The 25,860-nt window shown below is 38.4% G+C and overlaps 1 long non-coding RNA gene across 1 annotated transcript; it reads left to right on the plus strand.

Annotated features, from left to right (window-relative positions):
- On the plus strand, window positions 1–25,458 carry LOC148222772 (uncharacterized). The gene is made up of 3 exons (XR_015805310.1): window positions 1–2,238; window positions 10,281–10,359; window positions 23,646–25,458. It is a non-coding gene; the product is annotated as an uncharacterized LOC148222772 (long non-coding RNA).
- The last annotated feature ends 402 nt before the right edge of the window (window positions 25,459–25,860 follow it).

Raw genomic sequence — 25,860 nt, forward strand, 5'->3', positions numbered from 1 at the left:
TGTATAAAGGGAAGATAGTGTGCCCTAGCTCATCAGAGAAGGAAAGAAACGAGAACAAGAAAACCTGCTGAGCATATCTGCAGCAAGAATTCCTTGATAAATAATAACCACTTCAGGGCTCAGTATGTAAAAGGAGAGGTCAGTGGTCCCACTGATGCTTTGGTACATTAGTGATGGCAGAGGCTGTTTGTTGGCACTGAATTCACACAGGAGCCACATCCAGCATAGTGCTCACTGGAGAAATAGAGGCAGCTCAGTGCTGTAACTTTGCTACCCCAAGTTTATTACAAAGGGACACCAAGCATCATGCAAAACCATCAGGAAGGTTTCCCTGCAAAGCATTTATCTAAACTCTCTTCAAATTTTGAAATTAAACAAAAGTTTTCCCAGTCTTTTTTTTTTCCCCCAGCCCAATTGTAAGAGGTTTGGTCTGTGTCTGCTCTCATTAGTTTAAATTCACTCACTCACAGTCAGGATTTATCCCTGGGCACTAACTTCCCACATGGCAGTGCCCAGCAGCTACACAGGGTGGTATTTATCAAAATTTGAAGCTACGGTGACAGCACAGTTCTGAAATTTCTGCTGCTTGTACTGGGGCTAGGCTGTGAAGGATGTTTTAGATAAGATTTGGTTTGCTTGAGTAGATTTTAACTATTTGATGAAGTAGCAAAGGCAAACTCAATTCCATGCCCACTCACAGAAGTGATACTCCATAAATTAAAGATTGGAACAGGCTAGCTACACTCCTAAAAAAAGTATTTGGGAAAAAAACACCATTAGCCTATGCAGAGTTCAAAGATAGGTCAGATCCCTGCTAGATGTAAACCAGCAAAGCATCCCTGGCTTTTGTGTGTTCAGATCAATTTTCACCAGCTAGGAATACATCCTGGCTGTGGTTGGATGAGGCACACAGGAAAGCCAGAGACCACAAGAAGAGCTGGCATTTCTGAAGCCAATAGTAATCTCTGGTTTAGCCCATAAGAGATGGCTGGGAGTCAGTCCTCGGCTGGAGCAGAATGTGCTAATTTGGGCAGGTGCTAAAACACAGGAGCTTGGCAGCTGTGAATAGGAAAGAGAAAAATGAGTGCCCCTCCAGCTTTCAGTTGTGATTTGACACCTCTAAATGTGGGCAAAGGCTGAATCAATTCAGAAGCTTGAGTGTTTGGTCAAACCAACATGAAATACATAAGATAAGCCAGAAACACAGCAAGAAATGGCTTTCCTTGAGTGGCTTCTAGGTAGATCAAAATCACAATAGAAAAAATCTTTCAAGGCTTTTTATTTATTTATTTTTGGTACTGCCAGTTTAGTTCTAATTCTGGAAAATACTATGGCAAATTACAACTCCTGTGGCACTAGAGGCTAACCAACAATCTGCAGCCCTCACAAGAAATTAAGTAATTTTTTTTCCACTTTCTTGTTTGATTCAAAGTATTTTTCCAGGTACTTTAGTTATTTGTATTTTTGCAGCTTACCTGTTCTCAACAGCTATGCCTGCTGTCCACTGACATCACATTAAACAATCACTTATAAATTGCATCTCATCTTACATCAGCTCTGTCCTCTAAAACACTCAAGTGTTTGGATCAGAGAACAGCTCGCTGCATTCAGACTGGGGTCTGCACTGAGCACAGAAATGTGAACGTGCTCCTTGCTTTGCCCTCAGTTCTCAGCAATGCTCATTTGACTCTGTGGTTCTTCACCTGATGTCCCAGCAGTCCTGTGATGTGTCCTTCTCCAACTCATTTTGTTGAAATGCCAGAGAATACAACTGACAATCCCCAAATGCAATTTATCTGAAAGATTTCTCAACAGAAAAAGTAATCTCTCAACATGTTTTTAAGAGAAAGAGGACTCTGCATGTAACTGAAGAATCCAAGAGACTTTCAATAATTTTTTCTTCAATCTGAATGTAATTAACCACTGTAGCAATTCAAAACTGTTATTAGTTCAGTTTTAGGCAAAAGTTCAGGGAATTCTTACCTTTGTGAATAAGAAGCTCCACTAACGTTTCTCTGTTTCCTATCAAAGCACCTCTCCAAGGAAAGCAAGTACTGGAGGCCTGGCTCAGGGAGCACAAGTGCAGGATTTTTGGCACCTGTCTAATCTCAGTATTGGTGACTACAACCGAGAAGCTGAAGCCACAACTCTGTTTCCAATATACCTAAATCATTAGGAAGCTGAGACAGTGAAAGCACAAAACCCCTGTGTTCATAATTTGTGGGCCACTGAAGTCTGGTAAGAAGCTTTATTTCCATGTTTTCTTTTTCCTAATATGTACACAAATCACTTCTGAAGTCATGTATTCTGTAACAGAGCTCAGAAGCTTCTTTTATTTTCTCAGGCTTGGATTTGTAGTGTCAATGTGTCACAGAACACCCCCAGAGGAATAACCTCTTACCCCATCAGTTTGTTTGCTATGGCATTTCTTGGTTTAATAAATGAGGTCGCTAACATTAAAACTTTTCCTTGCTCCTAAGGTTTTGTTATTGCTATTGAAAATTATTTCATTACTTCAGAGAGCTTATTTCAAATCAGTACCACATCTTTCTTTTGTTCATATGCCCATAACATATAAGAATGAACAGTAAAATTTTCTCTTCATTACCTTCCCCTCCAATCTCATTACTTCATATTTCTTTATGTTGAATTGGATGAGTCACTTAAGTTTCTAATTCAAGTTTTGAAACCATTCAAATTTAAATTAAATGCTTCAGACCATCAGCAAGTAACATCTTCTCCTAAAGGTTGGGGGTTTTTTTGGTGTGAAGAAGCATAATTTAAGTCCTAGCAATGCTGATAGTGCTCTGTAGATTTAGTCTTTTCTGCAGTTATCATTTTCAGTATGCAGAATATTCTATTAAGTAATATACAGCTCTCCAGGGATTTACATATATATTATTTATGGAGGAACCCCTACCATTATATAATCCTAATAACCTTGTTGGCTAAGTAGTTACACCCAGGGAAGCATTTCATCTTGTCTCAAGAATATTTCCTAATAACTTTACTGCAGTGAATGTCTTGCTGTCTAGTTCAACAAGAAACAGTTCTTTATCAAAGGGTTAATTTCTCACAGTAGAAAGAGCTTTTAAGGCCTCTGCAAACCCCTCATCAGCCTTTTATTTACCCAGTGTTGTGTAGTGGTTAACGTACAGTCAAATTCAGACAGGAGAAGGACAATTCAGTATTCTTCATTCTCCTGTGGATCCATGACATGACCCAGCTGTATGAAGTATTGCTGAGCCTAAGGCTCTCTATTTAGAAAGTGGAAGTAATAACCCATATGTAAATGTAAAGAAATATATGGGATTTTAGATTTTAAAAAGTGGTCTTACAAACCTTGTTCCATTTATTATTCCCTCTACAGTGGAATATTTCCTAGTACAAAAGACTTTTAACCTTCAGTAAAGCCATTGTTTAATTTCTTGTGTTAAGTCTTTTCTGGTTGAATACCAGAAAACCAGTGACCTTCACTGAATCATGAGAACTATTGGGAACAGCTTCTACTTCTTACTCACACATTTCCTGACTGATAGAGACAGGAGGGGAATATTCAAGCTCACTGCTGGTGTGGGAAGGATACACCACGACTTCTACAGAAGAAAGTTTTGCCTTGTATTAATCAAAACCAGAGCAAAACAAAACCCCAAAACCAAAGCAAACGCTCTTGATCTGTTCCTTGACTATGCAATATCTTGTCTTCTATTTTTCCTTGAAATTACGTGCACAGTAGTGAGCATTAAGAAAATCTCTACAAAGCATGGGTACATCTGGTACGTTGATTACATTGTCAACTCAGGTAAGGAAAGAGATAAATCTGATATCAATAGGACACAAATTTTAACCAAAATACAGCTATGATTAAATTGACAGTATTAGCAAACTTCTTTTATGTTAGGAATTGAACACAATCAATTTTCAGAGCACTGCAGCAGCAGGAAGACTACTCATTAACTTAAATCAAAATCACCTTGTGAACAGATTCACAGTTGGGAATAAACACTGTTATAATTTATTTTGATATATAAATGAAAACTCATAAGTTTTTCCCCCACTCCCTGTTCTTCTGTTAAATTTGTTTGATTCCATTGCTCCTTCTGGGCTGCACAGGTGTACATGCTGCAGAAATTTGGCTTGATACACATTTACCTATTCTCCCCAAACACACAACTTCTTGGGAAGCTCTTAGCTTCCACTTACAGAAAAAGAAAAATCACATTATGTAAATGGCAGATCAAAATTCAGCAGTTACTAATTGCTGAAAAGTCTCTAAAAGTCTCCATGTTTAGTGGTAGTGGCATCCCAGAACTTCACAGCTCTCATCCTCTGCCACAGGAACCTGCACCAGAAACTTGAACTGCTGTCAGCCAGGGCCAGAGGGCACAGCATAAGATCCCCGGTTGTAAATATCACTGGACCACTCTGAAGTGGGCTCATTTCTGCCTTTGCCTTAAGCATCCTTTGAAGGGCTAATTCTATTTCATTTCCCTCTATTTTCAGCTATTTAGCATAATTAATTTGATCAGCCCAGTGAAAAGAGCACTTCTTTCTTTCATGCTGCAATGATGCAATTTCTTTGACCCCTATTTCTATCTTTTAGATGAAAGAAGTTCACATATTTTGAAATAGTGACTACTGCATTATGAGCAGTTATATTTACAGAATAATTACTTCAGTAAGTGAAAATATACATTTCTAAAATGGCAGATTTTCAGGTTGCTTCAATGCCATAAACATTTACACCTCCCGTCATGTTGCTCCAGATAAATATCTTTTCAGGAAACTGAATTGTGTAACTTTTGGAAAACATGAGAACTATGAAAGACTGCATGCTTCATAATAAGAAAATTATCACCTTTTAGGAAAAGTTGATGCACATGTACAGTATTAGCAGTTCATTAGTAGCTAGTAAGGAGAAAATCCCAACTCTTGTCCAAACTTGAAGCCAGCTTAAAGATTTTGAGATCATGAAAAGTCCAATAGAACTGCAAGAAGAATGATATTGTACCCTGAAACTCAATCACACATTTTAGAAAACTTTTTGATTATTTTTTAAATGGGACTAGCTGTTACTACAATTCCAATTCAAAGCTCTCAAGTACATGCCTAACTTTAGGAAAGTAAGATGACAAATCAATATGTGCTTAAAATCTGTTCCCCTTGCAAATACTGTTGCAGAACCTCTCTGTTCTAGGTTATCTGTGCTCACAGCACACAGCATGAGGAGATGTTCTCTGGATGGCAGGTAGTATTTTGACTCGTTTTCCTCCATTTCTTTTTCATCCTTACCCCTTTAAAGCCTATGTTGATTCTCCTGGGTTTTGAGGAGCAGAGACAACAGCAGATGTGGGCTTTCCTGGGATGTTTCCACCACTAGCCCATACTATTATTTCTTTATACAGAACTTTCAAGTCAGTTTTGGAGGCTATAAATTTATAAGCAACAAGGCAGAGGGTGGGCTCATAGATCACAGTGTCATGCTCTCAATCAATATACATACAACATCCCAGATGCTGCTGTTGTGGCTTGGGCACACAAGAAGCCACCTCAGTTTCACACCAACTCCATCAATCCTCTTAGTCTTTTTTTTTTTTTTTTTAAATAGACACGCTATGATAATAATTAGGTTTTTGTTCAAACAACCATTCTATAAGACATGATACTCAAGGTAATACTTTTATTTTTATTTTATGGGCTCTTGTTTTGTTTTGTTTACAATTATCAGTGCCTGCTCCAGGTTCTCCAGAGAGCTTTTTTCCTGAAGCAGGTGCATTTTCAGCTCATGTAATGGATTTAGAGATATTTGGCCATAAATAGATAGTGTTAAATGCTGCTGTAAAAATGAGATAAATGTTTATTACACAAAAGGTTAATAAAAAATCCACTTGGGACACTCTAGAAAAGAATTAATCCCTTTAAGCTTGTATTGAACCAGTGACAGTTGGGCAAGATTCACAAGCAAATTGCATCCCTAAAACATCTTAAAAGCAGAAAAAAATCCCAGACTGCACACCACAGTAAATGGAGGGAAGGAATTCATGAGATAGGTACCATTTATTATCTAATTTAAGCACTTAGTAGCAGCATCTGTTTACAAATAACCACTTTCAGCATTAGATAACTCCCATGTCAGGCTACTGTTCCTTCCCAACTTTATTATCAAACACTATGATTTTATCAGGGTAAAACAGAAAATTTCATCTGAAAAACAATGAGCTGTAAAACAGTCAGCAATCCCAAATATCAGCAGGAAGAGGAAGCAGCACTTGCCAGACACAAGATACTTCATGTATATACAATATTTTCCCTGAATTTCATAAGTTCTTACACCTAGCTCTAATGGACTAAATACATTTGAATTTTTACTCCCCTTACATCTTGCTGCTGAATACAGAAATGACATGTAGTAGCCTAGATGGAAAAATAATTTCATTTCATAGGAGTATAGGAGTACAGGTGATACTATAACCATCATCCCTGACAGCTGCCCATGACAAAGTGAATCTAACATGATCTCTTTACACAACACACAGGCCTTCAATACAAACTGCTCCACACAGGCACCTTTTCTGGTCCCCCTGGGGGCAGACAGAACTTACACTCTCCCAAAATCAATATCCTTGTGGCCTCCCAAGGTTTTCAAGCATTCTCTTCCCTTATTTCCATTCATACCTCTCTTTGCTAGTTGTAAGTCTGCTTTTCCTGATAGATAGAAGGGATAGCAAAACCTCTCTATTCGTCCTAGTGGTGATTAGTGGAAATAAGAATAATTTGGCCCTCTAAGTCTTAAACAACCTTGCTGTCATCCCCCCCTTCTGGCTGCCTGCTAGAATGAGACAATAAATCCAAGTTTGTTTCCCCAAAGGAATCCAGCAACTACCAGAGATGGTGGATTTGGGATAGCTAAGAGCAGTAGATTCTGCACCATTTGGCAGTCAATACTCTCATACATTCAGCTTTTATTCTCCTTATTTGTCCATCTGAGGACCATCTTCAAGGAAGGATGAAAAGCATGTAATATTTTGCATTTATCTACATGACTACTTGAGGCAAACACTGGAAATTAACCTGAGTTAAAAGGTGCTGATATCTGAACCTCCCAAGAGCTGCAAATGTACCTCTGACAGTGGTGAATTGCACATCTCAACAACTGAAAACATCAGGACTCAACAAGAGATATTTAAGCCACCAAGTTCATCCAGGTTTTCGAATTCTGGATGGAAGGACCAGCCTGGTATGCATCTTCAATGCATTTTAGTAAAAAAAGAGCTGCATAATATCAAAACATGAGCTTCAGCACTAAAATAGTGTGCGTGGTGTGAACTAATGAGTTGTGAAAGACCTTTTGCCAGAAACTACAACCTACTTCTTCATCTGACTCCAGAGCTGAAATTACTGGCTGCACAAAACAGTTGCATTTAGTTTTTTAGAAGGCTGGCGTAGGATATAGGGATTGCAGGCTCAAAATTCTTAGTAAGTCCTACAGTCTTTGGCACATCTTTAGTTGTGCTTTCATTTCCAATTGCTTCCATCTCCTTGTAAAGGCATGAAAAAAAATAACCCTCTGAGGCTGTCAGGGTCTGACAATGAAAATGTTTGAACGAGACTGATGCAAAATTTGGCTGGTTGCTGTTGCTTCTTTTTCAGGTCACTGTATTCAAATACTGGGGTTTTTTTCTCGAAAGAGTCGTGCAATTATTTTATTCTGTCTTTCCTCTTCTATTTATTGCCCCTGGTACTTTTCCCAACAAAAAAAAAATCTGCAACTTTATCCTCCCAACCACTAAAACCCTGGAAGATTTTTTTTTTCTTTTACAAAATACTTTGAGATATAACCATTCCTTTGAGAGCATCTTTGGTAGTGTGCAATGAAATTCTGAAACTCCAGTTTATTTTATTCTATGATGCTGTTTGCTAGAAATATATCCTGAAGTTAATGAAGTATCACTGCACATCAGAAGTTTAATCCAGATCCTTCAATCCTCCCAAACTTTGTGATATTTTAAGCTAGAGCAGAGCTTCAATTAACCCTGCCTTTACGTATCCCCAGGTTGGAGTCCTAGGCTGATGAAATAGCCTAACTCCATCCTGAGATTGACAAGTTATTAATTAGGACAGCAGGCCTGTCACAACCTCTAAGCCTCACCAGCACTTCCACTGGTTCCTTGGAGAGATGTATTGTCACCTACTATTGGGATTAAGCTTCTCACTTCCAAAATATAAGCCTCAGTCACGGTACTGGATTGAAAATGACTCTATTAGTATTTTTGCAGCCTGTTGGCCTGTATCTCTTCTAGTCTGGATTTAAGGATGAAGTCTCAGATCATTGAAATCAATGGGAGTTTTGCCACTGGCTTGACTGGGGCCAGAATTTTACTCTACATTTTTTACAGGGAATCCTGAGAGAAAGAATTTAATTAGCCAAGTAGATTATCAAGTGCAGTGGAACAAACACAGCCTTGAAATATCCTCAGTTGTGTTAATAATGGATATGGTGACTCAGATAATGCAGGGCAGGATCTGATCTACAGAATCTTGATATGGTGGCTGAGAAAGCAGCAACCATTGCCATAAATTCTGATCAACTAATAGTGAATTATTGTTGTAGGATAATGTTCAAAGTACTTGAAAAAAAACCCTTGAATTAACAATACTGTTGAACTCCAACAAAATAAAGGGAAGCTTTTACAAGGGATGATTGAAGGATTCTTGGGACTCCCTGTAAATTGAATGCTTGTCTTGACACAAAGGCAAGGTGAGAATATACAGATTTGTAATCAGCAAGAACTGTATGTTTTCATATCACTGTTTCCATTGTGTTTATTATTCTCTAAAGAGGCCATACACATACAATAATGGCAATCAGATGCAGCTGAGTTATTTAAGAGACTTTTCAGTTGAATTTTTACCTTTCACCAGTTTCAGCAGGGAACAATGTGTGTATATATATAGTGTGAAGACAAAAAAAATCATAAACAAACAATTTTACAGGAAAATGTGCATGCTAGGGTTTTACTCGGAGTGTTGTATCCCATTTGAAATGTTCATATTTATTACCAGGTACCCTGAAGAATAGCCACAGTGCTAAAACATGACGGCTTTTGCAGCTCTACTGGTTTAGAGACAGCTGCTTTTGTTGGATTAGATTCACAAGAAAAGCTCTAGCCAACGCCATGTAGGTCACCATGTGGGGTTCTAGCACTTGCCACACTGCAAAAACATTATTTAAGACCAAATTTTGTGAAGGAGCCAAAGGCCCTCTGTAGCATCTGGGTGTGCTGGTTTCTAGTTCATTGCTCAGAGAAAAATACATGGTTTCAAGACAGAAAATGGAAAGGGATTAATAGAGGGATTTTTGTACAATGCAAATCAATGCCCAGTCTCGGATTTGAGTCCCCTACGTGTTTATCAAAGCCATCAATGTACAGCTTTATAGTCACTGCTTTCAAAACATCCACAGGCCTGTAGACATCATGTAGAATTAGTACAAGTATAGTATGTAGAAAAGCAACACCACTAAGAATGTGTATCTAATTGCACCCCAGTCGGGGTAATACCAATTTCCACAGTAAAGCTATAGTCAGTCATAACAATTAAAAAATCCTACCTTTTCCTTCTTACCCTTTCTAGTCAGCCTTTCTCAAAGCACCTCCAAATGAATACTACATAAATGCTAGGTTTAAAAAAGGACTTAGTTGTCTTAGATTAAGTTTCTAGTGAGCAAGAGTCAACACTGCAGATTTATGCATTAGCAATGTAACACATACTGGGCTATCACACCTATTAACTGAGATCCCTAGGACTGCTCCAGTATAGAGACTACACAGAAGCACATTCCTATTCTTGGGAGAGTTCAAGTCTAGGTCATTTTGGAAATGGGCACAAAGGAAAAGCAGTGCTGTTCCTGGCTGTGCTGGAAAAATAAAAGTCCAGCTTCAGCCAGTTTGGGACCATAAAGGGCAAGGCTCTCCTCCAAACTTTAACACTTTGCTCTTTACACAGCTATACATGTTAGATGTTAACTAGAACAATCTAAATAAGGAATCATACCAAAGCCTGGAATACACACAATTCTGACTAAATTTAGGAAAACACATAAAAACTGACTGACGACCAACAGCCAACACTGTCATATTCACAAAGAACTGAGGAGGCACTCACAGGAGAATATTTCCTAAGAGCAATGTAAGACATTCCTAGCATTATTTTTCTAAAAATTTCCTGTAAAACCTTTAAAAGCATAAACAGTTATCTTTTCCCACTTTCCCCATCTGCAGTTCCTCCTCTGCCAAGAAGATCCCACTGAGCTCTCCCTTGTCATGCACCACCAGAAGCAAAAGCTGCTCTGCCACCAAGGTAAGGCCCTCAGAAACACCTGAGTCCATCCCTGGGGTTTAAAAAGATTCAGTGGGGTATGATCAGGCTCACCTGGCCCTGCCTTCCGGATGTTTACACTTAATAATGCTGCCTACAAAAGACTGAGCTGGAAATGGCTTTCAGGTGAAGAAACTAATCAAATGCAAAGACCCAGGTTGTCCCCATAAGCATGAAATGGCAAAATGCCTTTTTTTTTTTTTAACAGAGTCATTTTCTAGGATGGATTTATATCCTGCAGTGTTCACAAGGCCTGTGTTTTCACAGCATTTGAGGCAAACAAAATGCTCTTGATGAAATACCAGCTCTTACTGTATGCAGAATATGGCATTAAATTTATAGAGCAAAGGAAGAAGTGGTTTACTTGCCTGGAGGGGAATTGAGAAGTGACAGTAGGCACTTAACAGCAAGTTCCAATTACAGCATTTAAATATAATTGCATACTCTGTTAAGCTGTGTAAGGGTGGCATCATTTTAATATGATTGTCACAGATTCTTTCTAATATTATGAGTGATGTAAGTGAAGCTGAGCCTACGGAAAAAGTTCAGTTTCAGGTCTTAATGCACACTCTAATTCTGTCTGTCAATTATGCTACAGAAGAGTTCAAATAAAGGTCTGGGGATCTAGAGGATGTAGCTACCTTTATTAAAGTACTTCTATTGTAAATACATGTATGGGTCAGGAGACAGTTATCATTTGGTCTTGTTATTTTTTATGAGCCTACTACTATTAGAATAGACTCTTGTGTATAATCATTTAGATGTGTCATGGAATCTTATTTCAAATGGAAATCATGAAGTGAAATAACAAAAATTACAGCTTGACCTCTGCAAAACTTTTCATCTAGCCACTCCCATTTGTGCATTATATTTAGTATTACAGGACACAATTATAACCCAAGGATCCAAAAATGCTTTTAATATCCTTTATAAATTCCGAACTTTTAATTATATAATGGAAATTTAAGCACAGAGACTGGATATTGATGTCTAGTAGGTAAACTTCAAATCTTAAAATAGGCATTACTCTTCTGGCAATGGTAAAAATGTGTCAGACTGTTTCTTCTGGTGTAAAAACCACATGAAGGTGTTTCCTGCCTCCTTGCTCCCCCACATCAAAGTCTGCATTGGCATTTACTGCCTCCACGGTTGTGCTTTAGGAACTGATTGTATGGCTGCACTTCAAACTTGATCAGAATTTATACAAGTTGAAAAATGTCTGCTTTTAGAGGGGGACTTTTTTGTCCAAACCAGTTCACTGGTCTGATTTAGAAAGCACAATTGCATCAACAAAAGTATTGCAGCTCAGGGGCTGAAATCAACATTGTATAACAAGCTTCCCAACATATTTTCTACTACTGGAGAGTATTTAAAATATCTCTATTCAAGCACAAATTTCCAGTCCTACACCTCACCAAATGCTGTAAATGTAATGGAGGCAGTACATATACACAGAATTTATAAAAATGCGGCCACCTTCTTGGAAGAATCAGTTTTTATTGTAGTGATGATCATTGTCAACCGACAGAATAAAACAGGAGGAAAGCTCCATAAAACAGAAAGCAGAGAGCGGAATTACAAGGCAATAATTATTAAAACTTGCTTATCTTTGTACAAATCATCACTAGATCCTTCAACAAGTTTATGTCTCATATTAAAATATCACTGCCACCAACAAAACTATCCCCGAGCACCATGCTGGCACTTGGGTTGCTGTAATCGTGCAGGAAGGGTGCCACTTACTGAATCACTGGATTTTCCTTGGCGGTTTCCCATCCAACACTACAGGGCTTGGCTGTGTTTAACTCCCAAGATCAGGTAGGATCTCAGCCAACATTGCATGGCCACATATTTTCTTAACCCTCCGACCAGCTGCCATGCTAAAAGCACAAGCTGCAAATGTCCAGCTACATAATACCTTAAATTTGGGATGGTCTCTTCTAACATTTTATTGCCCCAGTCTCTAGTCAGTTACCTTTATTTATCTGTCACTCTATTTTCTTTATGGTAATTTATGGTAGTGGGATAATTTTTAAACAGGTTTTCTTTCATGGAAAGAACCAAATAATATCAAAATATGGAGTTTCTCCTAAAATGACCTTTGCTGAAACAATGGCTATCCTGGGGGCTTATGAGAAAAGACCCAAAAAAAGAGATGTACATTTTGGAAATCAGTGAAGCAAGTGAGTGATTGTCCTACGAGCCCTTGGACAACACTGCACAGAGCTACCATATGCTTCCTAGTGCTCCCCTAACTGCCAGCTGTCTCCACCTTGCTCCTTCCAAATGGCAGAGGGGGCAGCCGAATTGCCAAAATTGATGTTTTGACCTGCAGTTACAGGCAAAGAACAAGCTTGGGGTCGGTTTGATAAGAACATAAGCCACGTGTAAGTAGAGCAAGGACAAAAAAAGGTCATAACGTTCCACTGCTGTCACGCGAGGGTAACTGAGGAAAAATACCAACACAGAGGCATTTCTGCTAAACTAGGGGGAGATGAAAACAAAGCCCAGATTCTGAGCAGCATTTTACATCCATTTTTCCCTACATTTGGAGAAGAGGCAAATGTTATACAAAGTGCCAGGCAACAGAAAATTGGATCCACTGCCCTTTGAATTAATGTGATGTGAATGCAGATAAGCCTAAAACAAATGAGTTGTCAAAAAATGTGCAGGCTGGGGAATCTATTACAATCACCATATCATAATCTCCTTTCTCAGAATGACCCAATTTGCTTTCTTCTGTCTCTTATCCTCCCTTCCACCGTTTCTGGCTACATTGATGGAGAACCATCACAATAAGTCAGTTTGGGCTCTGCCACACTGGGCCTTGTTTCTAAAGATTGGTATTTTGAATTACAGAATGGTCTGAGGTGGAAGGGACCTTAAAGATCATCCAGTTCCAATCTCCCTACCATGGGCACTAGATCTGGTTGCTCCAAGACCCATCTAACCCAGCCTTGGACATTTCCAGGAATGGGGCAGCCACAGTTGCCTCTCCTGTGCAACAGGAGAGTTGAGTGAGTGGCCTCCAGCAGACAGAAAAATCATTTTAATGATTATTTTTCCAATGCGTTGTTATGGTGGTGTATCTGGTGATTTTTTACTATGACAGATGGAATCCTAAAGCTTTCTTCTTATGAAACAGTAAATTGGACAGGTTGAGACTGCCTGATTTGACTTACTCTCTAAGGTATGCATCACATGGAAGATATAACAAATAAAAGCACATAAAAACACATAAGAAGGTGTGAAATAGAATGTAGGAACACATCCTTATCTCAGTCATAAAAGGAAAGTTTGGAAGAAATGCTAATAAACTGTTAAAAGCCTTTAATTAAGTGTGGCCCTAATAAATTGTGTGCTCCTTGGATGTGTGAACTTAAGAAATAAAAAAACCCTCAAAATCTCTTATGAATTTTGCCCCAGGGCACCTGGAGACACTGAACATACCACAGGTTCTAGGGAGGGCAAAAGACAGTGCAATCACTTTGTCAGTCTTCATTGCCCCAATACCTTCCTGAAGGTTTCATGACCTGCAGAACAGAGTGCCAGGATTCACATGCGACAGCCAGGCTGTTGACCAAGCAGGCAAAACCAGACAGGAAAATGTGAAAAAAATGCTTAATTTACTTTAGCTACCTTTTATACAGAAGCAGGACCTGCAGAATGAGGCTCCTGAAGGCATGAGGTTTTGGGGGCACATGCTATCTCGCTGCATTGTGGCCTTTAAATATTTTGTTAACATAGCTTAAGGACAGCTAAGCTTCTCCAGGTTGCGTAAAAATCAGTATTTAGAAGAGCTGACCCACGGAATGAACCTGTGCATACTCTAAGGAAGCATTTATCACAAAGCTGACAGTATTAGACCTCAGAGAATCCTCAGAGAATTACTCCTACCTAGCAATCCAAAAACCTCCGTTTGACCCTGCATCCAAAGACTTATACTAAGACATAAATTCACAGAGAAGCCCAGGCTTCATTCATCCTAATTCTCATGGAATAGGTTGTTTCAAATCTCTGCTCTTGAGGCTTCCCTATGCAGTTCTTGCTGGATCTCACAAACTTCAAGGAGCTGTTCAGCAGTCATAGATCATAGTGGCACCAGGTAAATGTCTTCAGCCCAAGAAGTGAAGGATATTCAGCAGGATTGCTGAACTGACTTGTCACCAAACAGAAATTTTCTCCACTCTAGACTTTCTTTGCATTGCCAGGTTGAACTGACTCTATGCTTGGTGATTTGCTCTTGTAACTTCCAGAATGCTCTGCACTTCCAGGAGCTCCTTGGTACAGAACAATACAAACAGCAAATCCAGCTCAAGTAAATGAGATGGTGCTCCCTGTGCATGTACTGAACACAGACACACAGAAACTCATTATTGAACCTCCCTCTCACGTCCATATGTTGTTGCATTTCCCTAATGATTCTTCCACTGTGCCAGTGTCTCCTCCTGAACAGGAGATGCACAACAGCTGGTGAAACAGGACAAAGTCAGGGGAGAGCAGCTATTAGAGGAGTTAACTGGTGACGCCTGGGCACCACTAGGAGACATTTTCCATGTCACTGTGCATTCAGCATGGAATCTGTGTCATCACATGGTGCAGCAGCCTTGGCAAATCTGTTCCAAAGCTGAGTCTGCTGGCACTTTGCAACTACCATCATCCCTGCTGTCGTTGCTCTTTGGCTGCCTCACTGCAAATGGTGTTCTCCTGTCACCTCTGCTGCCACACAGACAGACAGGGCTCAGTTTAGATCCAGCCTACCTACGTAGTCTGTCACCAGGCTGAATGGGAATACTCTGGGTTCCTTTTAGATGATATTTGTCCATAAGAGACAGCCTAAAAAGCAGGGGTGTAATTATTTTCTGCTTTTATCCAGGAATAGGGGAGGAATTCCTGATTTTCCACAGGCATAAATGTATTCAAGTCTGCTCAATTCAGATGTTATTTTTTCAGTGAAGATCATGCAACAGATAAAAAGTCCATGAACTTCAGGCATTACACCTGAATTCTTTAAAGGGACAGCAGACATTGCTGGAAACTGGAGTTTAGCTTGTGTGTAAATCAGCACAGGAGTGGGCAATAAACTATATTGGTGTTTAAATAATTTTGTGTCTGTCAGAGGCAGTTCCTTCTACATAAAACTGTATTCACTGTGAATTTGCAGTTCTAAAAGTGGAAAGGCATGAGGACAGAGCAGCTCCTGGTTCATTTGTGAAATGTTGGGCGCTATCATGCTGTACTGGACAAACTTGTTTTCCCTGCTGTGCAGATCCTTTTTCACCCTTTTCATATATCCAAATAAACTGTTCATTATTTTACAGTTTTTGAGGAATTCTTCAAAACAGTTACTCTGTTTCTGCACTTTGTACAGAAAGTAGGATATTACTTATCTTTCCATTCTGCTGCTCTCATTTACCGTGGAGAGAACACATTTGTTGTTCACTGACCCTTCTGGATTGCAGCAACAAATGTTAAAGGGATTTGCTCTACATCCACCCTATGGGAGTCCTGCTCAGCGTGACTAATTCCCTGTGCTAACACGTAATTAAACATACCTTGAGGATTTTTGCTTGGTTTTTTGTTTTTTGTTTGGGTTTTTTTCCCCCTGAATGTGCATACAGCCAAATCTTTGAGCAAGTTTTATGGAGGTTGAATTCCCATCTTAGAAAGAAATTGGTTTGAACATTCTGGCTGACAGCAATGGGCTACTTCATATAGCCAGTACAATGACACAGGTCTACAAGCTTTTTGGAAAAAGAAAATTTAAAAGTTGGATTCATTATCCATATGCCACATTATTGTGCTAGGACCAGCAGAATATCAACTGGTCACCCAGGTAGATTCAGAGAACTGCTGGCTTGCAACATCTTTTATTTCTTCTGCCAGCTCCAGAATAAAATATCTGTACAACCTCTACTTCTTTCAGGAGATTCCCTGTCTCGCAGAGATTTTGGTAGTTCTTTCATTAAGCTGCTATTCAATAGCATGATATTTTTTACCAAAACCCAAAAAAGTTCAATCTTCTGATGTAGAAAATGAAATTCTAGTCTTTAAATATTCTTATTATTTAGAAACCCATGGTTTCTGTGCCCAGCTCTGTCCTGTACAACTGAACAAACTCTCAGTTCAATTTTTTCTGGCTTTGATATATTTTTGTGCCACTTACCTATGTATTTTACTCCCTTCTTGCTCCTAGCTTCTGTATTGTGAGAGTGAACCTGTGGCATTTAGAGATAATGCAATTTTTTAATTTTTTTTTTATACCTGCCCCACAGCAGAGGGACGAAAGGGACCAAATTCTTTTTTTCTAGTTGTCCCACGTAAACCAGATACACAAAATATATAGACACATATAAGCCTCTCTAAACATTCCTATAGACAAAGCCTCTGCTGGTGTTGGCTAAAAAACTCCCCTCCAGCATTTACTTCTCATGCAACCAGAAGACTTTCCTGATACCAAAACCAAGTAATTTTCATCTAGCATGTTTGGACTAACCTAATCAACATGATGTGACCATCTATTTTAAAGTCTACAAGAGGACAACTAGACCAGTGCAGTACGACTTGGAGCAATTTTTACTCTAAACTTTACCAGACATTGTCTGCTTTAGTTTATCTTTATGGCTGGTTCCTTAGCTTCTGGCAAGGCAAGTATTTAAAAAATGAACATATGTTGCATAAAATGACAATGCATGTAAATTAATTATTTGACTCTGACATACATTTCTAGCGTAGCCTCTTCCTGAAGAGAAATCTCTATTGCTCGTGATTTTGATCATGTCCTGTGAGGTCTGTGAGGCCAGTCTGTTAGAATGCAGCTGCATCTCACAAGTCAGTCATTACCTGTAAATGCAGGTGAGCATCCTATATGAAGCAAAGAACTTTCAAATAATTGATCTAATGAGGATGGGGAATATGGTAGTAATTACTGCTTTGGGAGTAGCTGTTAGGGTGGATAAGCTCCTTCTGTGGATTATAGAATGTCTAATTTCTGGATTTGAGTTACATACAGTGCAGGTGCTATTTACTCATCTGCCTTGTAGATGAGTAGTAGATAATTTTTTTTACATAATGTCAAGTAAATACAAAGCATTGTGGTTAATAGCTTGAAGAGTGCTAATAATAATCATGCTTTTTGCTTACTACTCCCCAAATAACCTTCCTGACTAGATTTCTGTTCTTAAAAACTGAAACGGCATGAGAGAAAACAGAATCAGAACTGCCTGAAATGTCAAATCTTAGGAGCACAGCTTGGAGCGCAGACAGATGGACCTAGCAAAAAGCAACTGCATATAAAAGTGCTATAATCCGTTGGAGCAGCATGTTAGTCGAGAACAATCAGATTCAAAATTGTTCCTCTGAAATTTTCTCGCTGGCAACCAAACATTGTGACTTTTGTCATCGTGCTACGAGGATGAATCAGATGGGTGACAAGAGCCAGGGACTGGAGAGAAAGCAGCAGATGTGAAGACAGAAAAGTGAAGCCAGCACAAAATGCCGCTATCGCTTTCGAGGGGAGGTAGTGATTATGGCATTAATCAACATTCCATAATCAATGGCAAAAACCCCGAGGAGTGCCAATATCTATTCATCTTTATTTATGCATATGCCAATCCTTCTTTATAATGTTGTCCCTGGGAGTAGTTTCTAGGTTATAAAGATTGTTGCCATGAAAAGAGATAATTGTAGTTCATGACCTGGAGGCCAAGGTAGTGCATAATGACGCTATTGTGCTCTGGGATGTACAGGGAGCTCTAGAATGAGAGTGGAATGTAACCAAATACAGCATTCCAGCAGAAAGTCAACAATTTAAACAGAGCATTTTAAACAGAAAATCCTAGCTGTGCTATTAGAAATATGCTTTTGCCAGGGTGTAATTACACAGAAAACCAAATTATATCACAAAAGTGATAGCATTCCTGACATCAACAGCCAAAAAAGTACTTTACCCCAGGAACTCACCAGACCTGTGAACAATGGGAAGTTGTGTTGGAGGGCTGTTCGCCTGGGATGGAATCCTACCTTTAAATGCATAATTCTTAACTCCTTCCTTGCCTCTTGAACAATGCTTTCTCTCTTGCTCACCCCATAATTACATCCAATATCTGACATATTTGCGACTGAGAAGTATTTCCCTGTATATGACTAAAATGTCCAGGTTATAAGCCTTAAAATTATCTAAGAAAGTATCTAGCTTAGCAACCTTTAAACCTGCTATTTCCAGGAGGCTTCAGCTCAGCACTCTGGATAAGGAGGCCTCAGGGATGCTGAGTTTTGGCAAGGACTATACTAAAATCCTACAGCAATTCTGACTTCTCCTCTTTACTGGTTGCAATCTCATTTTCTATTTTCAGCATAATTTTAGTAGAACATCAGAGTGTCTTTTCTTATGCTCAGACATACAGATAATAAGTTGCATCACACCAAGTTGGAAGATGACATGATTTTTGGAAAGACTTGAGTGTTAAAAGTTTATGAGAAGTTTGATTTAAAACTATAGCCTACACCATGTTCCCTAAGGAAAAAGACAAGGCTCCTTTAAAGCTTGGAAATGATGCTCCATTTGCATTGCATGGATCTGAATATACTGGATTAAGTTGCTTTATGTGATGTTATGTGACTGAACGTAACCAAGTATAACCATATGGTCCATAAAGTAACTTGTGAAATAGACTTGCCTTACCCTGGGAATAGATGTTGCTCATTTACGATCCCCAAAATATTCTGTGTCTGAATTGCTTGCAAGTAGTATGAGGGAGCTGGGCTGTGTTTTGAGGCTGGTGCAGCAGCCAGACAGAATCCTGACACCAGCTCAGCTATAAAATGTACTTGTAGGTCAAAGCTACAGAACAATCTGTATCGTGCTGGTTGCTGTCGTTAGCGTTTCCCAGTGCAGATCTGTTCAATATATTAAAATGCTAAATTACTGATCCTGGTTATGTTAAACTGAAGGCTGTAAAGCCTATCACATTATTCTGGTTACTTCTCCAAGGAAAAGAAAAATCTTGGAAGAGAGTTCTCATACACATCTACCTTAAGGATAAAATGATCTGTTTGAAGTCATCCCAATTCATTCCTCTGTAGCTTTAATCCCTGTCTGCTACCTTTGACAAGTAATTTTTTCCCATTCTTTTGGTGTGCAGTTTAATCACATAAAACTACACGAACAGTTCTCAAATATTTCAAATACACACTTTTTCTGGTCTTCCTTACGTAATAATGACTTTCAAATCCTAGAAGATTTTCTGACAGCCCTTGAAAAACTCTATTTGCATTTCCAGGTTGGTCACTTATGGTAGCACTTGGATGCTATGGAGTCACTGGATGTTACTAAGACAGACAATAATTACAAAGTTAAAACTCAGATCACAGTTACTTCAATATCCTGGATTAATCTTAATTCAGAGCCTGGGACTAGGCTGTGACAAAAAAGTACAGAATTTAAATGAGAGTTCCCCAGGACAAAGAACAATTCGATCAAAAATTTCTGTCTAAACCTTTAATATCTACTATTTTTTTCACTTGAAAGAATGGCTGGGTGTAGCTGAATACTAGAAACCTGTTCCTGTGAGAACAGAACTGGAGCTGTGGAGACTCAGCTGACTTTCTTTTCTTTGTTCTTCATCGTCAATAACACCCATGAAATTCATATTTTAAAGTAAATAAAAGGTGAGGGAAGAAGGAATAAATAATGTGATCACTAGATTGATCTAATAATCTTATGGTAATACTGGCAATAGCAATTGTTGTTTTAAAGCACAATGAACGGCACTTTTTGATTAAAACTGCATGGAAAAAATGCATGCTCTGCTTCTTAAATATATTAATGAAAATAGTTTTACTAACAGATACATCCTTTCCCAGTTGCCTATGAATTGAGTAATACTAGCAAGAAACATGTAGCTAGGTAAGTAAATCAAAAGGAGACACTACTGATGAATGTCCAGAGGCAGTTCTGTATATTACATGTTGCAACCTTATAATTAAAAAGTGAAGTCTAAATTCAAATATTGCATCAACTACCTGTTGCCTTTATTAGATTAGTACTTCCTTATTACTTTTTAGATTTTTTGGGAGGCATCCATAAATATCTAAACCCCTGCTAAGAATATAAATCTGGAGGTGATGAACTCTATTTCATTACAGAGATTTATGCCTTTAACAAGAAAAGAGAATATTTGATATTAATAATAAAGATCTTCACAGATTTCCTAGGGAGTTACTTGGCTATATCATCCTGTGCAGTTACTCTATTCATACCCAATTTCATGTGCTTTTTGAAGACTGATAATTCATCTTTTCTATTTTGTTAAATAAGACATTTCAGAAGTCACAGAACATCTCTCTCTGTGCATGTGTGTCTGCACGTGAATGTGCATGTACACGCAGGGAAGTTTCTCCCCACTTTGGACTCAGAGACACACCAATCCACACACAACTGTTTTCTCAATTTTTTTTTCCCAGTGTTTCCACAGATGTCTGCGGTAGATGTATCAAGCCCTATTCATGAATTCTGGATGAAAAAAGATACAGATATTGGCTTCCCCACTGCTCAAGAAACTAATTTTTGAGACGTATTTCACCTCCAGAGTAGCTGAGTGCCTGCACTATTTAGACTTAAATTATAGTGATGGGAACTAAATGTAATTGTCTTACCAGATATTGAATTCTTTCCACATCTGGCATTTACATGAAGTGATGAAATAGGCAGGAAAAGAGGAATTAGAGGTAAAGAAAGGTAGGAATGGATATTAATTCCTAAAATTATGCACCAAAGCTCTGAGTACTATGTCATTTTCACAGTATTTCCACTGTCCCTCAGACCCGTCTAAAATGTCAATTGAGCAGGTGGCCAGAAAAGAAAGCAAGCAAACTCATGAACAACTAAAAGAAAACTTGGTTTCGTTATTTCATATCTAAAAGTCCAAAACTAAGACACTAAATGTAGGGGGGAAATGGAAATGAAGTTTTTTTGACCTTTGTCCTTTGGACACCAGCTAGATCTTTTTTCCCCCACTGTGACTGATAAGCATAGCGGAAAGGGAATGTAGCCAGGCCAAGCATGTCCAAATTCTTCATTTCCAAGCCTTCTGTTTCCTTCTGAGAAAAGGAGTAACCTCTGCATATTACATTATTAAGCTGCAACTAACAAAAATAGTGTCTCCTTCCTGTCACACTTTACAGCAGACCAAGGACATGCAAATCATGAGACTATAGATTTATTTTACCTTATTTCATTAAATATGTATCTGTGAGGGAAACAAGCACAGCCAGGATTATTCCCTTAGAACAATTGCGTAAATTGCACATGTTCTGAACAGACTTTTAGACACAGACTAAACATCCATCACTCTTTCCTTAGATATTTTCCTCAGGTCCTTAGTTTTATTTTCCTCTTCCCTCTGGGTTATAAAAAGTCGAGCCATTTCCTCCATAAAATAATCATCTTCCTAAAATAAGAAAATAGATACTTCTGACAACTGTATATCATTATGGTATTCAAGCTACATAAAATAATCCCAACATCTGTTTCTCTGTCAGTTTTCCAAACCCCAACCTACTAATAATATGCTAGACGGATGGCAAAACCAACTATCACGCTATCTGGATCCTTCTGATTAAATAAATGCAATGTGGATGTGTGGCAGCTTTTGTGACAACACAAAAATGTATGGAAAAAAATAGATGTAAAAAGAATCATGACAAAAAAAAGGAGCATATGCCACTGATAAGCAAACATCAAAAGTAAACTCCAGAAAAATAATTTAAAGACCTGTCATTTATCAGAACAAATTTGACCCATTCTGTTTTAACAGTTATATCACTTACAAAAGGGTTTCTTGCTGGTTTTGAAATAATGGCTGATAAGAAAGTTCTTTTTTTTAATGAGTGTGTCTAATGCTCAGAAAGATGTTCTCTTGATTGACCTTAACATTTCACCCTGGCACTGCCATCGTGGGACTGCTTCTTATCAGTGGGAATCATTTCAGTGTTAGGAATTCTGCAGTGAAGTCTTTTGTCATCTAGTCATGCAAGAAAGTTAAGGATGTTCTATTGCATATAACTGTGATCTTGGTTAATGTTTAGGACACAATAGCTGGATTTGATAAAATATTTTCCCTGTGTTGGAGCCACAGATGCAGCAAGGGACAAAAAGAGGCTGTCATGACATCCATTTCTATGCCAGACTTGAAAGACCTTTTTTCTGCTCAGTACCTGTGATTAATGACTGTACATACCCATCTATGAATGGCAAACTGAATCAAACTGGAGATCCTGCTACTTAAAAATCTCATCTCCAGAAACACAGAAGAACAGAACAAGTAGACAAGAAGGCAGTGATAACCTTCTCCCAAGATCTGATAAGCTGCATTGTATGAATTTCCAGAGCTAGAGATGGTGTTCACGTCTTTGCATTGAAGAGCCCTTGCTGCACTTTGATTCTCTCAGTTTGAATACTCAAGCTTTGGAGTTGCCTTCTTGTGGTTTTTGCAGCTGTCTGGGTGCTGCAACTTGGAAGAATTCATGTTGCTATCTCTCCATCTTTTTTGTGCTTTTTAATTTGAAAAGAGAAAGTGCAGCTGCCTCATTCCTCTTCATCGACTCTGCACCTAACTTCCAACTAATTTTGATTGCACATTCCCCTATGACCCTAATACCTCCCTTTGTCTGTAACTGGCTTTATGAATGAAGGCATGGTGATTAAATTACAGTGATGACATGCCTGCATTGACTTCTCTGCTATGCATTGTGGTATATGACAGGGTTTGTTGTGTAAAGTCTCTCAGGCTATTAGTTGTCTGAAATAATTTTGCAAGAAAAGGTTTAGTTTTTAATGATAGCATTCTAAGTATCAAAATGGAGCTGAGAATGAAAAAAAACGGAATGAAGTAGAAAACTTATGATAGAACACCTTCTAATTACAATAATGCACTCCAGGGCTCAAATTATCAAATGATAATTTACACCTAGGTGATTTGACAGCACTCGGCCTTTGGCCTTCTGCCTAACAACACAATAGGCGTAAATCATTACCAAGCGATTCACACCCTGTCATGTCTTATTGCTTAATTAATTTGTCTAAAAGGCTTTCCATGAGAACTTAGAGCAAATGCCTTTGTTGTACATCTTTTAGTATGGGGGTCGGTACCTGCCCTCTCTGTCACTCTCAGCTCTCATTTCAGCCTGCTGTAGTTTAACAGCAAATTTTTGCTTTTTCCATGGAGTCATTTAAATTGATGTTTGCATTTTTTACTCTCTTTTTTTAGGGGAGCTCATCGGTTGTACAATGGCTACTGTGGACCCATGGATGAAGGTTAAACTCATGCTGAACTTAGGACTGCAAAGAGCCTAGAACTGGTCTTATGGGTCACTGGAACATTGCATTCAAGCAGTTAAAATGTTATTTTTATTAACTTGTCAGTGTATGTTTATTCAAGCAGCAATATCAACCTCATATATAATCTTAGAACAAGTAAAGCTATATTGTTGAGGCAGGCAGACATTAAATATTTTGAATATAAATAATGTATAGTATACTCTTGCAATGATCCAATCCGAAGCCCTGGCACTGATCTGGAGAAAAATAAATGTGATGGTACAAAAAAAGGAGTTAAACAAATTTATGGAGAATATAACTACTGATATCCATTAGATAGGATGATCCAGCTGCAGTCTTGAGTCCTTATACTACTGATTGTTGAAAGCCAGAATGATTTTACAAGGGAAGTGGAATTCCTTCTGATTCCTTTAGTAGGGAGTATGTTAGGTTAGATGAATCAAACATGCAGGAAGGCTTATTTATGTTCATATAAACAGTGATAAATAGAATTTCCTAAGCAGTCTTTTCTGCTAGAAAAGAAAAAAAATGACAATAAACATTCCATAAGCCTTTGCAATGAAAATAATGTAAGTTCTACCCAATCCCCTTCAAATGTTTTCTTTACCAAAATAATTTGCCTGTCCTGAGAACAAGGGAACAAACAATATGTGACCTGTCCTTGCATCCAGAATAGCCACTGCTGGAAAATATCCAGGATCTGGGATGATGAGCATAGTACAAAACTGAAGGTGGGACCATAAACATATGGCCTTCGAGGCAAGAGGAAAGCTGGAGATAGGAATTAAATCTTTGAGTAAGCAATGGTCTCTCAAGGACAAGCACTACTGTGGTAAATTTGTCTCCTAATTTCACCTTGCTCTAAATGCTGAGAGTCTTAACAAAAAATATTTCTCCTGTAAATTAAAAAACAACCAACCAACCAACCAGAGAAACACCCAAAAAATCAAGCCACTTTAAGTGAATGAAATGGCCTTGGCTCAAAAGCTTCTGAAGTCCTCCAGCTGTTCTTGGAGCAGGCACTGTGGCAGAGCCAAGAGGCCACCGATGTGCCTCCAACACTTCTCAGAAGACAAATAATCATGAGCTGTTTTCATGCCTGTTTAAATACTTGGTCTTTCGTTCTTTGACTGTCATCTATAACTAAAAAAATATTTCATGATAGCTTGGCTTGCTTCAATTTCACTTTACTGACTGTAACCTTTCCACAATGAGATCATGATTTCTCCCAGACGTCTCCTGGCTGAAGACTGAGTAGGCTGGGAAGTGTCCTTAAACTATCTCAAGTCATGGAACACTCACTGTTGGCCAGATGAAGGCTTTTAATGTCTGTGCAGGTGAACGCAGAATCAAATTTCTGTCCAATTAGCGTTTGTATTCTTGGATACATGTGCGATTCTATTTAGAAATTATATTTTGGGAAACCATCAATCTACCTCACACCTCTTCCTTGATTTTTATTGCTATTAATATAAGTAAGAAAGAGGTGATAGGAATGCAAAAAAATAGACACAAGACTACATTTATCTTCCAAGAATCTTGTTTCTTCTTACTGAATTTTATCTTTGAAAATGAAATTATGTACCTGCAACTTAACACTTGCAAACTACAGATTTACTTCACTTCTTTGACAGCCTGAGAAGGAACATCTGGGAAAACCAAGCCATAATATGAGCAGTTGGAAATTTGATTGCAAGAGAATATAAATTCTTCCCTTAAATAAAATGTACAAATTAAGACTATTTTCTGAGGATATCCATGTCCCTTACCAAAGGTACTTTCTTTCTAATTCTTAAAAATGGAACTGTCTCTTAACTCAAATTTCAGATTAAGATGTTCCAAGAGATATTTCCTTTTTTCTTCTTGGTTATGTTAATTTGCCTTGTGTTCATCGCACCTTTCCACTTACCTGAGGTTGAGCTTCCAGATGAGATCATGATTTTATGATTTTATGGCTATTTGTATAATGGTAAAATCAAAATGGTGATCTCAGAATTTGGCTCTCCCAATTTCCAAGTGGCTCTTCCAATTTTCAAGTGTGTTGACTCTAATTATGTAAGGGTGACTGGGACATAACCTCAGGTGTCTTTCAGCAGATCAAGGCTCACTGTTCTTTGCAGTCTTCTGCTACAGAGCCGCATGGA

This window comes from Sturnus vulgaris, chromosome 9 (assembly GCF_052056855.1).
Source record: "Sturnus vulgaris isolate bStuVul1 chromosome 9, bStuVul1.hap1, whole genome shotgun sequence".
NCBI classification, from domain to species: domain Eukaryota; kingdom Metazoa; phylum Chordata; class Aves; order Passeriformes; family Sturnidae; genus Sturnus; species Sturnus vulgaris.